At 32.8% G+C, this 16260-nt stretch overlaps 1 protein-coding gene across 2 annotated transcripts in view; it reads right to left on the bottom strand.

The window, feature by feature from the left end:
* The window catches only part of LOC144858832 (putative tyramine receptor 2), a 61812-nt gene extending 56521 nt beyond the window's left edge, over positions 1-5291 (bottom strand). For both annotated transcript variants that reach the window (XR_013616666.1, XM_078714959.1), the window contains exon 1: positions 4976-5291. The gene's annotated coding sequence lies outside the window, so the exon portion shown is untranslated. The remainder of the gene's footprint in view (positions 1-4975) is intronic.
* Positions 5292-16260: the final 10969 nt, after the last annotated feature.

The following is a 16260-nucleotide window of genomic DNA, read 5'->3' as shown; positions in this document are numbered from 1 at the left end:
ATATAACAAGATGAAATTAATTGGTCTAAATTAGTTTATAGTTTTGCTACAAATCATTAAGCCTATGAAGGCAATAAAGAAGAGAATTGAATCTTGATTACCTTTGTTGATAATCATTCAGAAAACCTTTGTACATACAACATATGACAGGATGTGGGACGTTTCTTATACTTTTGAATTGTTCCTTTACGGCTTTTCCTTTTTTAATATACCCACTTACCACAATGTAGGATGATACCATAATAAATACATAGACCTACCACCACTCTAATTAAAATTCCTTTCACTACTTTCACAAAGTGTTGTTACTAAACATTGTTAATTACTATATCTATATATAGTAATTAACATGTTTAAAGCAATATTTTGGTTGTGAAAGAAAATATAATATAAATTATAAGTACCTTCCTCTTCGCTGCAGATTGTAGTGTTTACAATATTTTTTTATTTGCGCACTTTTTTATACATTTGTGCATGTTGATCTTCTCAGGTTTACTCTTCCCTGATCTTCTAGTTTTTGTTAAACAACAGCACCACGATATCGGCTTTGTGTAATTAAAAACATACATCCTGGATTGTGACTCTTAAAAGAGGCAATCGGTAGCAAATAATACAAGGTATAAAACCATGAAAGGTAAATTTCATTGGTCGGAGGCGTTTTAATGGGTACAGCAACTACAATATTATGACATACCGTAGGCGGGAAGAGTGAAATACACTCTTCCCTGATAAATGCCCAAAAATGCAATTAGGCCAAATGACAAGAGTTGAATATTAGTATACCATATTATCACACAAGGCATATTATAATATGTATACACTTTTAAGAAAGAAAATACTATAAAAAAAATACACATTTATTTGATTTCTAAATTGACCGAGGAAGTGGGGAAAGTCTATAGGAACAAACGTTGTATACACAGGTCGACTTCATCTTCATTTTGCACTATAGGCTGGACACAGGGCATAATGATTGAATAGCATTTAGTTCAAAAATGAGAAAGTCGGTGTCCATGTTTCATAACTTGTTACACAAGGTAAGTGGTTACTGTGTTGATAGGCTATTCAACTTAATTACTAAAATTGCGTACAATAATAATAATAATAATAGGCCTAATAATAATAATAATATTCACTTTCTAATAGAAATAAGACCTTTAATTTGAACGTTACTATACGTAGAACTAGGCTATATAAGCTGTAGGGCATAATATCGTAAGTCAGAAATGATAAAAGCATGCAACTTGATTTACGGGTATAATGAGTGGGTGTGATTGAATAGACCATTGAACCATAGTCAATTCCATGTACAAGTGCGTAAACTTGCAGACTTATAAAGGTTAAAAAAGTCGGAAACTCGATCTTTTTTTCTTTATAATACCATAATCCAAGTATAAATTCACACAATCACATATAATAAGGAAATATACAATGTAAACGAAATTATAAAGCACCAAACAAAAAGAAGCAAAACATTCATTTCATCATGTCATTTATTGAAATTGAAAATGTATTACAATATGTTTAATTGGTAAAATAAAGAAATGGAAATGGTGGGTACAACACATCTAGGGCATAGGAGGCAATTATGTAAACGTAATAACGAAAACACATTGAATTTATTTGCAACGTTGTGTTTTCGCGGATCACCACACTCGTCATTATAATGCCTAGGCCTAAATTTAAGTGTGCAAAATGTGTTGGGAAAGGAGATGTTATTATTATTATTATTATTGTTCAATCACAATTAAACTCATAAAAATTCATTAGTTTGTATAGTTTTACATGGATACAAACATACTATTTGTTCTGTCTCTACAATTACAGTATAAGCATGACTCTCCTCGCAATAAAATAATATAAAGGAGTACTAAATGTCAGCATCTTTTCTTACTAATTGTTGTCTTCAAATACCTGTTCTTAGAAAATAGTGTAACGTGTTTGTACATAATACTCAAATAAACAAATTCACGCCAATAATACAATTATAGTATTAGTTACGTACTATTTATGAGCATGGAAGTGATGTATTATGCTGATCTCTGCAGGAGATATCAAACATTGTTATTTTTTCTACAACATTTGAAATCCTCGTACTATAGTTGAAATATATTTATGTTTTTTTTTAAACCTGGTTAAGCAGCACAGGAAATAATATTAATTATTATATTTTGGGTCAACATTTTTTACACATTTTGTTTTACATGCTTTCGAAAGCAATATTTATTATTTAACTTCATCCGCAAGAAGTTAATTCTTTGATAATTAAAGTTATAATACTGTATCGAATTCATTATAATTTGCAATATTAAGAATGATGATTTGATTACAGATTAACAGTAAAGTAAAACTGATGGAATATAGGCCTAAATTGAATACTTTGTCGCTTCTTAACGTGATGAAAAACAAACACTTAGAATGATGAGTCCAAAATGTAACACATTATCAGATTGAAGTATTAATTTGCGATTTTAGCAAGCATTCTGAAAATTAATTATGCTGTGTGCTATGTTGACACAATATTAAATAAATATCACATAATATATGAATACATCAGATACAGTATAATTTACTGCTCATCGGTCTATTTTGTTTTAAATATCGATTGCTTGTTAATACTTTCCGATTTTTACTAATGCATATAGTTAAATGAACGAGTGTTATATTGATATATTTTTTCTCTTTTGTGTAGTAAACACCGCTTTTATTCACATTAACACCCTCTTTCATGTCATTACCATAAAATCATCATATTATTTTTATTATTATCACATTTTTTATCAATTTAATCAGTAACATTTTTAAATCTTGTAAATTTTGGACATTTATAGTTACCGTATTTTGAATATTAAGCCAAGTATCATAGCTTCTTCAAGTTAATATATTTAATGATACTGAAAGACGCAAGAACAGTAATTTACCTTTTAATTAGGCCTAGATTACCTCTTTGGTAACCGGGTAACATTATAATTATTATATCTCATTCGATTGGTTAATTTCGTACTACGTTGCATTCGTAATTGTGTTGCACTCGTAATTGTGTTTTATTCGACGGAAAATGGTAATAATGGTTCGTAAAAAGATTTTTGTGCCACGCAATATCGATATAATGAAGTAAAAACCACTTCAATAGGTTGAGTGACGTCACTTTGACTGGTGTTGACCGAAACCGAAATAAATGATTAACTAGATGAAAGTTTAATGTGTGTTGTTTAATAATAATTAATTTTTTGTATTCGTAAATTAGTTGGGGATAGTACATTGGTCAATTTCAACAAAATAAAAAAATTCTCTTTAGTAATTAATACAGAAATATGTATGTATTTATGGGAAAATCGTATATAAGTACTGTGTAGCAGAGCTCCGGGCATGGATTTGTTATATTTAATATTATATTCAGTTAAATGTTATATGTGAAATTAAACATGTGAAAACAAGAACTTCTATTCTGGTGAATTTTCAGATTTAAAGAAGATGCAAACAAGATGGATGACGCCCGTTGTTTTTTAAATAGCGCGAATAAGGTCTAATAAAGTATCATAAACGTAAAATGTAAGTTATATATTACGTATAGTTATCTGATAGCATTCTTTACCACATTAGGCCTATCAAATGTTTATAACTTTTTAAATACATCGCTCAACATACACATTTGATGTACTTATGTACTTATCCCCCAATGATAAGAAGGTAATCCAAAAAAATAAAAAGCCAAAAAGTATTGAAGTTGAACACAGGAGATCGTTATTGCAATGCATATTATATATATTGTTTGCCTGCATGTCTTTAAATAATTAACTTCACAATGAAACGATTAACTTCAGAGACTAACAATAAACTAGATTATTATGCAGTAGCAGTTTTAATTTTATGTTTTTGTTTAAATTTAGGCATACAAATAAAAGTTTACTTCCTCCTCCTGTAACAATAACTTGGTATTGAACGTGCAAATTCATTTAATTGGCAACACCGTGACCTTGAAAACAGCACGGTAGAAATACAATAAATAACGATATGGTTGAAACATTAAACCGTTCAAAACGTGAATAGTCAAATAACAAATGAAAGGATTTTATTTTATTTTTTTTACATTAATTTAACTATAATTTGGTTTGGTAATTCTATCCGATGCTGTCTTGACTGCCCTATTAAGAATAGAAAGTTTTATTTGAATCTTTTACTATTGATTGTTAAACTTTGTATCATCTACAATATCATAGTATTCATAATTTGCACTTTGGAAAACACGATGGAAACGGTATACGTATAGGCCTATTAAAACGGACATTGATGGTTTGAAAAACGTTATGGACGGAGTGGGGGTGTGAATCGGAGGATGATTGACAGTGTTGTTTTAAATGAAACAATGTAAACCAGGCGCTTGATTAGTATTCTGTATAAATATTATCAAGTATAAACTTTATTTATTAAGCCTAACTTACAAAAAACCCTAACTGTGACAAAAACAGGGATGTTGTATCTAATCCTACATCAAATTAGCTTAAAATATAAACTCAACTGATAATATTGTGTCGGCATTGAAATGGATAGTTGGTTTTTATTAGTAATAATCGTTGTACGAATGCAAGGAAAAGGTCATGGCATTATTATATTATTAACAAATTGCTTGCTTGTTTTTACAAAAGACAGTTGGATAATAAATTTTATTAACTGTATAAAAGCAGGTGGTGTTCAACAAATCGAATCGAATTGATGAAAGTATATTTATCACTGCATCATTGTATTTCTACAAAATAGAAATTAGCAATTTATCTACAATACATTGATAGTTTTCTAGCTGGTCACACATTCTTCGTGTATGCCTACCTGTGTTGTTTAAATGTTTAAATCTGAGCCAGATAATAACATACAAGGTCATGCTGGAGATTATGAGATTAATAGTACAATTATATACCACGATATTAAACCTTGTTTGTTTTACTGTACAAAAGTATCTTGGTATTTGTAAACCTACCTTATAAAATGGCGATAGAGAGGTGAATGCCTCACAACGTACGCTCCCTCGGCATCTTATTACAACTGTGTCATCATCAGGAATGCCAAGTTCAATAAAATACAACAGTAATAATTCAAGAACCCAACCAGCGCGTACTTAAAGATTGTACTATATTTCTAATACCATATTGTCTCAGATAATGTTGGTGTTCAGTGATAAACTGGAAACACTTTCCTTTTTAATAGAAATATCACCAATCTTCTGCGATGTAATAATTACAGAAGTGAGAGATAATAATCCTTGGCAAGCCGCCTCCAACCATATAGTACCAGACTTCACAGTATGTATCATAATAAATAAAACTCAGTGATTCGTTCGTTCCACTTGAATCGTTTTACCTGTCTAGAAATAAACTGTCGCTACAATTGGCCAGGAAATGAAGCGGGTAGCACAGGAAATAGTTCAGAATTTCTTTTAATTTTGAAGAATAACCTAATAATTGCTGCTGATTTCCTTACATTTTAGTGGGACCTTTAGTCACCTTGAGTATCATACCAAAGCAATGTAATTATGTATACGATCTTTGATCATACTACATGAATTTACATAATGATTGCAATGGATCAGGTATTTTAATAATATTTAAAATAGTACATTTTCAAAAGCGAAGGTAAATACATTGCGTTTTTTACCAGTTATCAACGGCTATGTCGTTTACATCATAGTTGTTCAATAGTCTATTTTGACGTATCGTTAAAAGGTAATGACGTTGCAACAATAACTTTTACCAAGTTTAGCAATCATGCTGTGTAATAGAGTGACTGTAACGGTAGCCGCAAGTGTGCATTCAATATCACTACATTGCCATTTGTTGGCCGTATATACAAATTAATACACCTCTAGACGTCATCAATGATCGTGCCTTAAAAATATGGATGGATATCATGATAGTGAAAATCCGATAATATGTCGATATTTTTAATATAAAGAAGATAATCAGCCACAATCAGGTGAGGGTATACGAGGAGCCATTCTATTCTGAAATGGTTACTCATTGGAAAAAGTGACAATGAACCTATCAGATCCATGACACTTGTTAAACAAATACCGTAAGGAAATTTTCGGATACTTTTTCGTTCGTAGTCTTCCTGGGAATTTCGCATCGCTAAACACAGACACTGAAAATTACAAGCACTTGTGTGAAATAATAATACATCTATGGTCAAAGGAAATGAGCAAGATACTCGAAGGATAATCATAATATTATTTGTACTTGTGTGATTTTTGTCATTTCTGGTTTATCCTATACGTTTTTACATATTGGAAGTGCAACGCATCACATGCAACAGTTAGGAAGATTCATCGGATGGTGATTGGTCAAACATTCAAGATGCAACACAATGAGGTAGATGTAACGAAAGCGAATACCAATGACAAGCGACAGTTCCAATAATGCATCGCTTGTGATTGGTCAAATCAGTCACCAAGCACTAAGAATAAAACACCATTCTCACATTGTGCAATGTATACAGGCCATGCTACTTTTAGTCGGTCGGTTGGTCGGTCGGCAAACACTAACTCAAATTTGCGCACGCGACTGCAGCCATGTATAGCCTTGTTTTTTATAATCAAGTAGGCCTAGTAGCCACATACTTTGAAAGAGTCTGCCGCCTTATGCACATAACATACGCAGTCTGTACGATGCATATGTGTTCATTGAAAAACCTCGAGCAGAACGTTTATTAACGCAAATGAATGGATGAACGAATGAATGAAGGTTTCGTGGAAGATTCGGATAACCATTGGAAACGTATTAGTAAATAATGTGATTGTGTAAACGATACAGTATATTAAAGAAGAGAAAATGTAATAGATACAATTGATGCTGATCGGTGTTCATTTAAATGTTATTGTTGAGAGTATGTATAAACATTATGTTTAATCTTTACATGGAAACAATCAGTTGCTACCCCACCCTTTCCTCTATAAACTAACCGGGTGATAGTTGACGTCATGCTGTTATTTTAAAGGTTTATTTGACGTACAAAATGATTAAAAAAGATCCACAATAACAGTCTGCCAACGCTTATCTTAATGCAGTTATGGTAACTTCTCCAAGTTCACTCTATGCCATTTTTATTGGAATTTGATAAACCGTTTCTATTAACATTATACAATGATTATACTGCACTACAAAACTAGACTCATTATGTATTTCCTAGTAAATTCAATATATCTAACATTACATCTCAACTAAGTATAGAACTGACAATACATAACGAGAGGGAAGCCATGGTTCGACGTTTCGATCTTTATTTGATAATATCAGGAAAAGATCAAAATAATGATGAAACGTCGAATCATGACTTCCCTCTCGTTATACAATATCGAAATTGTCAATAGATACTACTAGTAGTGAATGTCATTTCGCTTTTTGATTAACCAGTTTTTTTTAATTTTGAACTCTTGTCTTTTGTTTTTTGCTTGGTTAGGCCTATATGCATTTTCTCTCCATTTTCCCCTGAAATATGAGTACGTAAAATACTGTGTACCGGTACGGTACGTAGCTTCTGTGCACTCAGGCGGACTACCAAGAAACACATCTCTCGTGTAGTACATATTCTTTATTGTTATTAATGACAAAACATTATAATTAGCCTACACTGTATTAACATTGTAATACTAAATTCGTGCATGACAGTTATGAAAGGCAAAATATGTAAAAAAAATTATGCGTGAAATGAATATCTATAGCAGAAAAGAATATAGACAAACAGAACATTCAAGACCTGGAGAATTGGACCAGTACACAATTTTGCATTTCAATCGGACGACGTTTATTCGATATTGCGGCGCACAGAGAAACCATGACATTGCTGGTATGCCAGAGCAGACCTCACTCTCTGGACACTAGAGAAACCAACTACACATTTGATACGTAGATATCTTGTTTTTTACCTGATGCGTTTATTGCATATTGCAAGAGTTTGACTAAGATATAGGTCACCATAATTGCACTAAAATCTAATCTGTCAATTTTTAGTGGATGTTATCAATATATTCTTAATTTCCATCTGTCAATTATAAACATAGTTTGTTGAATCCACGAAAACTGTTACGCATGGTACGTCATGACCTTCGAGAAACAGTTCTTCATCAATTCGTCAACAATGTATTTCTGAATGTTTTACGATATTGGTATTTTTAGATAAAACTCGTCTATTTTAAATTAAGTGTATTCAAGATTGGAATAATAACATCATAACTACTAGTGAGAGGTTATTTAGACTGTTATGTTAGCTGCTACTGTAGTATTGATAAAGCTCTGTCTACACTATCAAACTAGTTATGTGACAGAAAAAGTGTTATGTGCCCAATATATGGTAGTGATATGCCCAAATTAGGTAGTGATATGACATCATCATGCCCATGGCACATCACATGTTTTGTTTGATAGTGTAGACAGGGCAGGCAGGTTGCCGTCAACGTCAGACGCGCGCAATACTAACGTTGCAGACGTAATACCATACGGATAATCGGCTGTCACTGAGCTGTGTTTATTTGTTTGGCTATGCGCACAGCCGAAGAAAACGATCGAGAAGCGATCAAAGCACTCGTCGGTGTTATCATTACGACTAGACAGTGTATCTATTTTAAGTAGTAACTATCGATTGCAGATTATATCAGTATATTGAACCCACAATTGACCACATCCACGGGAAGATTGATCGACTGGATATCAAGTCCACCTTGTTTAATTTAACAAAAGAATCGTACAAAGTCGGACAACCAACAGTTTGGAGGCTGGATATCAAAATAATTTCCATTGTTTAAATGTGTTATCTTTAAACATGTTTTCTAATTAAGAAAGTAGACAATTAAAAATAAAATCTAAGTATAAAAATCATTAGTCAATGAATATGAATCGTGAATGGAGATAGGTTTGGTAGGAATATTCAAAACATATTAAACACAACTGCAAGTTCAGTTAAAATGTTACAATATCGAATCAGTTAATTACGTTATTGCTAACATTGCTTAGGCCTATACTGATAATTTCAGAATTAAACAAGTAGCAGATAATTTGAAAAAAAGGGTAATTGATGAAACGTGTATCTTCTGCGATATAATTATATCGATTATCGTACATCATTATCTGCATCAAAGCAATAGTGTTATATTTTTTTTTTGTCTAGTAACAAAACAATGATAGTTGTAGGCCTATACTATTTCCGAATAACTGTTTATAGTTTACGGCTACGTGGAAATAAAATTATGATAGGCCTATACAAAATTCTGCAGTAAAAATACAAAATAAAATCATTATCATTACAAAAAAGAAGGTATTTTAAGAGAACAATCATATCTGCTGGCTCAGAAGACAATGATGGAGACTGAGCCTTTTTCCTGATAACACGGATGACAAAGTCACACATCTTAGTGCCCCCGTCGAGTGTACAAACTTGACCATGAATGCACTCAGTATCCTGAGGCCAATGTTAATATTCCTGTCTTCTGTCCATTAATAATTAGTGTTTACGAGAGAGATAAAATCATGAGGGAGAGGGAAGACTAACAAACCCCATGGTATAGTTTTATAGTTTATTATCAATAATATTATATAGTGGCCCAATTTATTAAATAGGTATATCATATACTGTAATATAATATAAATACTAAACTAATAAGGTGGGCTTATAAATATTTAAAGTCATATATTTTAGCTATTTTTATATTTACTTTTGTGCATTTATTATATTATTGTTAATGTTATGTGTATTTTAAGGGGGATGTGGGTACTCGGTGCTTGTCACCTGTTCATCCCTTTCTTTTCACTGCCGTTTTGTTATGTGCAGTGATCAAGTTTAATAAATAAATAATTCCCATCAACTAAATATTTCAATTCAATTTCAATTCATTTTCCACATACTACTACAACAATTAACCAAGTACATGGAGGATACAGAAGATCTTTAAGCTAATAAGCAGAAAATAATAATAACTACAATAAACATAAAAGCAGCGCGTAAATAAGTAAATAAATAAATAAGGCAGTACACAAAAAAAAAATAATATTTTATATTTAATTATATATATTGTATAATAAGCAGAGTGGGATTTACTCACCATATATCGAGATAAGAGACAATTTAAACGCACGCTTAAAGCTGAAGTTTTATCTAAGTTTAAATTAGAAATAAATTAGCCATAATTTGGGGCCAGCATAAAAAATGGAAAGTAGTTTAAGATGGGAATTGCATGGTGATATTAAATAAAAATTGTTAGCAGAACAGAAAAAGTAGAAATTAATAAATTGTTTAAATGAGACGGGGGTTTGCTTGTGTAATCTGTACATAAATACCGTATTTATATCGATAAATGCCTCTTATAGGACAACTTTTGGAATAAACGCATAAATAAATGATATTTTCCTCGAATAACCGTCGCCCCCGCCACCTGGTTACGTACACACAAACAATAGCAAACTTCTATTTGTAGTAGAATCAATGACTTCCAATGACCTACAGTTATTTACCAAGCATTTTGAGTGTATTTTATCACTTCTTGATATTAGGCCTAATTGTTTCTTGTTATTTGTTCATATCTAGGATGTATTTATTTGATTATGTACATGTCTCCCTATTACACCAAAAAACTCATAGCAAAATAATAAAACAGTACGAATAAACAAATTTGGTTGAACTCCAACTTTATTTTATAAACTCAAAAACACTCAATCCTCCCCCACTCCCGAGATCAACATGCAGTATCTCCTTATGTTCCAAATACGGCTGCATCATAGGTTTTTGTGACTCTAATAGTAACCCCCATGGGTTACTATTAGAGTAGTGGGTTATAGTTATAGATTGACTTATAAGGTGGGTTACTATTAAAAGGGGGTTACTATTAGAGTGTGGGTTACTATTAGAAGATTTACGGTACAGTAGTCCCTGTTTAAATCCACTGTTAAAGTTGGGGGTGGGTTGCCTAATTTAAGATTAATAATAGGGCCTAGTAACCCACTACTCTAATAGTAACCCCCTTCTAATAGTAACCCACCCTAAAAAACAATCAAAGAATAATAACCCAGGGTTACAATTAGAATCATTAGGTATCATTATAGCAACTCATAGATCCATCCAAATAAATAAAAATAAAATTGTTTTAGAGAAAGCTTGGAATAAATCATGACTGTAAAGTTCATAAAAGTTTAATCAATACAGTATCGTTTAATTTTACACGTTTGATATTTCCATTATGTTGTCACTGTTGTTATTACTGTCATTGCACAACCGTACTGGACAAAAGGAAATGTTGCTTTTTCAATTCGTCACTTTTCATATTTATTTTTCAATAAATAACTATATAAGCATACTAAGAAAATATGAATATAACAAGTGAATATACGTTGACTGGAATAAACTGTACATATATTTGTTTAACCTGTAACTGAAAGTGGTCGGTACCGATTTCCGATTTGCTATTCACCCGTGAATTATCAAAACCATTATACTTCCTCTCATTGTGTGGGATTACCGTGACAAGCAAAGGTCTGTCTGGTGCAGAGGTACCTAAAGTTGCTTTAGGCTAATTAATATTAGTCACACGTTGTTGGCGGAAAAGTTTATTTAATTCTCGATATAAGTTTCAGCTTAAGACACTTTGCTGTTGACTGTTTCACCGTTGACTTTTTTGACCGGAACTGAAATAGGAAATTGCGGACGGAACAAGATTCTGTCCGGACGAAAATGTACTAGGGTTTTATTTTCTCCACAAATCACAAACAATAATAGATATAACGCATTATATTTGCCAATAATAACGTTCTGAATAATATTACAAAACATTTTATTTTGGCGTAATTCATATCTGAAAAAAACTATTAACTTATTTCAATTTATTTCGTTGGTGAATAGCCGTTCTAAATCTACATATTCATCCAAACGTTTTACTACTATGCCGATCAGACTCTTAAAAAGCAAGCCATACTGGCTAAATGAATAGAGAAATAAACCAAGCAGGTATAATAGCGGCCTGACGCGACTGTAAATTAAAAATAACAAGAAAAAACATAAACTTCGCGATATCTTTATCTAAGCCAATTCATTATGAAATTATTAACGTCGTTTAGATAATCGAATTTAATATTTTAAAAGCCCAGTAATTACTTTCAGGTAAATTGGTAATTATGTTTTATCGAGAGGTGAAGTGTTTCATTTTTAATGCCGTTGCTTATAACAACATAATTTAATATCTTAACAGCATACGAGTCAACCAATAGCATATACGACTAGTACTGGTAACGATTTGCAATACTGTGCATTTTGTCTATGTTTTTTTAAAGTAATATTTAGATTTGTATCGCATTTATGTAGTTTATCAGGGAATTGTGCCTATTGTGTATTACATTACAAAGATTACATTAAATAAATTCATCTGGTTCCAAATAATATTTTTGTGGATTTTTACTTTTATGTTGAACCAAAGAAACGATAAGGAATAAATTACCTTCGTGACGTTTCGCCGACAATCTGTCAGCTGCTTCAGACTAAAGCCTGGGTTGGAATGGTCTGGTTTTTTGTAAGTGACGCTGAACAGCGCCACCAAAAAAACATGAGTTGGAACACATTAGAAAAGCATTGAAAATGTGTAACTATCCAAAATGGTCAGTAGACAGAGTCGTAAACAAGAGAAAAGAACAAAAGTCAAAAAACAAACCAGAAGAACGCCAAAGAAAGGAAATGGAGAAGATGAAAGCTCACATAGGTATCCCATACATACACGGAATTTCTGAAAAGATTCGACGCACTTTTTCTAAGCACAAAGTGAACACTTTCTTCATTCCAAGTAATAAATTAAAGAATGGACTGGTCCACCCAAAAGATAGAATAAAAACGGAAGACATGTGCGGAGTTATATACGAAGTGAACTGTCTAAACTGTGAGAAAGTATATATAGGAGAGACCGGAAGGGCACTGAATACAAGAATTGGGGAACATAAAAAAGACGTATCAACACACAACCAAGTAGTTAGAACACGTGCAAATAGAAATTCTTCGTCCCAGGTTTTACATAAGTCAGCCATAACTGACCACGCTATAGGGAATGACCATATTCCAAATTGGAATGCGAGAGTTATTGAAAAAGAAGCACAGACAGACAAAAGAAAGATAAAAGAATCTATCTGCATAAGAAAAAGACCACATAATATCAACAGAGACATTGGTGGGTATGACCTCCCACATACATATGATAGTTTGCTGGAAAAAGTTGAAGCAGGAGGGGGCCAGCGGAGACGCTCTACCGTCAATACCAACCAGACGGCTGGTGGCGCTGTTCAGCGTCACTTACAAAAAACCAGACCATTCCAACCCAGGCTTTAGTCTGAAGCAGCTGACAGATTGTCGGCGAAACGTCACGAAGGTAATTTATTCCTTATCGTTTCTTTGGTTCAACATAAAAGTAAAAATCCACAAAAAAATTACAAAGATTGATTACAGTACCGGTACCGTACTTATAAGCCTATAGCAGCAGTATGTACCGGTTTCCTAGGATAGAACCACAGGAAAACAGTTAGGTATACATAAGGTTCGCTATTACTGGGCACTTGGGGCGATTTGGAGTCAACATAAATTCCTCTAATAGAAAGGGAAATATATATTGTCATTAAAATATTGAATATGCCATTGAAGATAACATTTTAGGACATTTTATTGATAAAACCAGTACGGACAAGCTCTTTTATGACATATCGGTGAGCTTGTGTTATACATATGAAAACACCACCACACAAACACCAGGTACCTGTTTATTTTTGAAAATCGTTAATAATAATTAAAGGCCCTGGATAAAGATACTGTACGTGAACATCTAAACTCATTAATTTCATGAGGCCTAAATATACCAATATAATGAAATATGGCTATTAACGTGTGTGTGTTCACATTTTAATTTTGAGATATTCATTAAAACATAGGTTAATACAAGGTTATCCTGGTCTGTGCATGGAGATTATGTACATGCTGATTTGTTTAATGCTCTCCATGTATTGTGGTCATTTGAAAGTGTGGATTAATCTTGCCACTGAGGCAGGACTCTTTCCCCTCAGTTGGGGAGGGTGTACCGCGTACGTTCATGAGGACGGAAGCATTAGGAAACTGTATCACGCGGAAGCTTACAGTACAGTATACGGCTGAATAAATGGGAATTTGGACACTCGAACTGGGCATGTGCAAACCTCAAAGCACGTCCGGAAGAAAATAGTCTATATGATATATGCAGTTGTTTAAAATGGTATACAGAACTAAAACTGAACATCTAGCTAACTAATAGGCCTAATTGCATTTTGCTAATGATGTCAATTCATGCAAGATGCCAATTATTGTAATTTGTAATAAGACATTTAACATTGAAAACCAATTTGTTCTGATTAAACGTAAATTCCACCAAGGTTTAGGCATACAATTTCAATTTGAAATTTAGCTTTGAGAAAACTGAAGCTTGGTTCCCACTAGCATTTAACGCAAGGACGTAAGCCGCAACGCAAGCGAATTGATCAATCCAAGCGATGGATCTACCATGATTGTGATTGGTCAATTCGCTTGCGTTGCGGCTTACTTGCGTTGCGTTCTAGTGGGAACCAATCATAAACGGTAAATCTTTGTACATTAAGAAATGAATTATCAATACATTTTCCAGAGTTTAGGAGGAACATTTGGAGGGTTAGAACATGGAGAAAAAAATAAATAGTAATATACATATCAGTTAGAGAAAAAATGGCAAAATCAGCACTGTGGTCATGTTATAAGAGTAGTCAAAACAATATAGATTATCTGATAAAAATCCTAGAAAGTAGGAAACATTTTGCCATTTTTCCCCTGACTGATATATAAATAAAACATTTTTTTTCTATCCTTGGTTAACCAGAATTATTGACCAAGTTTTAAGTCGTAGTTCAGGAAACCGTAACAACTAAAAGACAAATTTGACATTTCTAAATAATTGGGAAAAACGCATGTCATGCCTTTACCCAATAACTATCGCATACATTGTTCAGGCAGGAAATATAGCTCAACCATATAAAATTAGAAATGTGTTGTACCTGTTTGTACCTTGTTGCGGTACGGTATAAATGAAACGCATTGAATGCGGTTTGTAAACTTGTAGGGCCTATTGGTGGTATTTTAATAACAAAATTTAAAAAAATATTTAATACTCCTTTCAAATCGCATTCATAGCAAAACTTCGGATTGTACAAAACGCAAGTGTGTTTTTTTTGTCTCATTCGTCTGCTCTTGTAAAATTCGTCCTTATAGAACAACTTCAAATCGAATATTATGAAACCACTAAACCCGACTCTCTATGTTATTCATTATCTTTTGACAGCGTTACACTACTTTTCTTAAGGACACCGGGGGCGGGGACACTTTCCCGTAACACGAACGAGGACAAGTACTTGTTACTGTAAAAACTACCGACCACTATTTAAGCTGGGTCCCTTAAGATTGGTTCTCACTAGGACGCAACTCAATAACCTAGGCTACGCAACTAATTCGACCAATCACAACGCGATGGATCACCACCCACGTTTAGAAAGAGGTTCTATTGTTCAACAAGTGGAAGCAGACATCCCAACAAGAGATGACTAGTTGTTATCATACCATTACCGGAATACAACATAAGTGAAATAAAAATGTTGTACGATTGTTCCTTTTTGCAAAACCAGCTAAAAGGTCGGCTAGAATGTCGGAAAATTACCAAATGACATTGGTCAGCTACCGTACTTATTTTGAACAAGGCCATATACATGGATGCAGTCGCGTGCTCAAGTTCGTATTTACCGACCAACCGACATAGTGAGCTGTAGAGTAAAAAAATTATCTGCTTCAGCAATTGATTTTGGAAGACGAATTTATATCACAAAAAGTGTTAATAATTATTAACTAATTATTTTACCGTTTGTAATGTCATTGATCGATACTTAAAGATGTATTGTCCATTGAAACACAAAAAAATGAAGGTCAAAATATTCTAAATTTAAATTGGCCATATCAAAGTAATATTAAAGTTATTCACTTTAAGTCGAAAATTCGAGCCAAAAACAACAAGTATACGTAATTAACAGGTAAATTAGTTTAGATTACATTTCGTCTGGAAAATCGTCGGAGCGAAAGCAAACAAAGATTTCAAACCACGAACGAGTACGCATTATGCATATATGCTAATTAGGATTGTTTACAACTCGTCACGGTTGAGAAGGTATTTTCACACAGATCGTGAGGAAGTTTTATGATTATGCATAC

Source organism: Antedon bifida, chromosome 2, assembly GCF_963402885.1.
Source record: "Antedon bifida chromosome 2, ecAntBifi1.1, whole genome shotgun sequence".
Taxonomy (NCBI): Eukaryota; Metazoa; Echinodermata; class Crinoidea; order Comatulida; family Antedonidae; genus Antedon; species Antedon bifida.
This window is presented reverse-complemented; position numbering and strand designations above follow the sequence as displayed.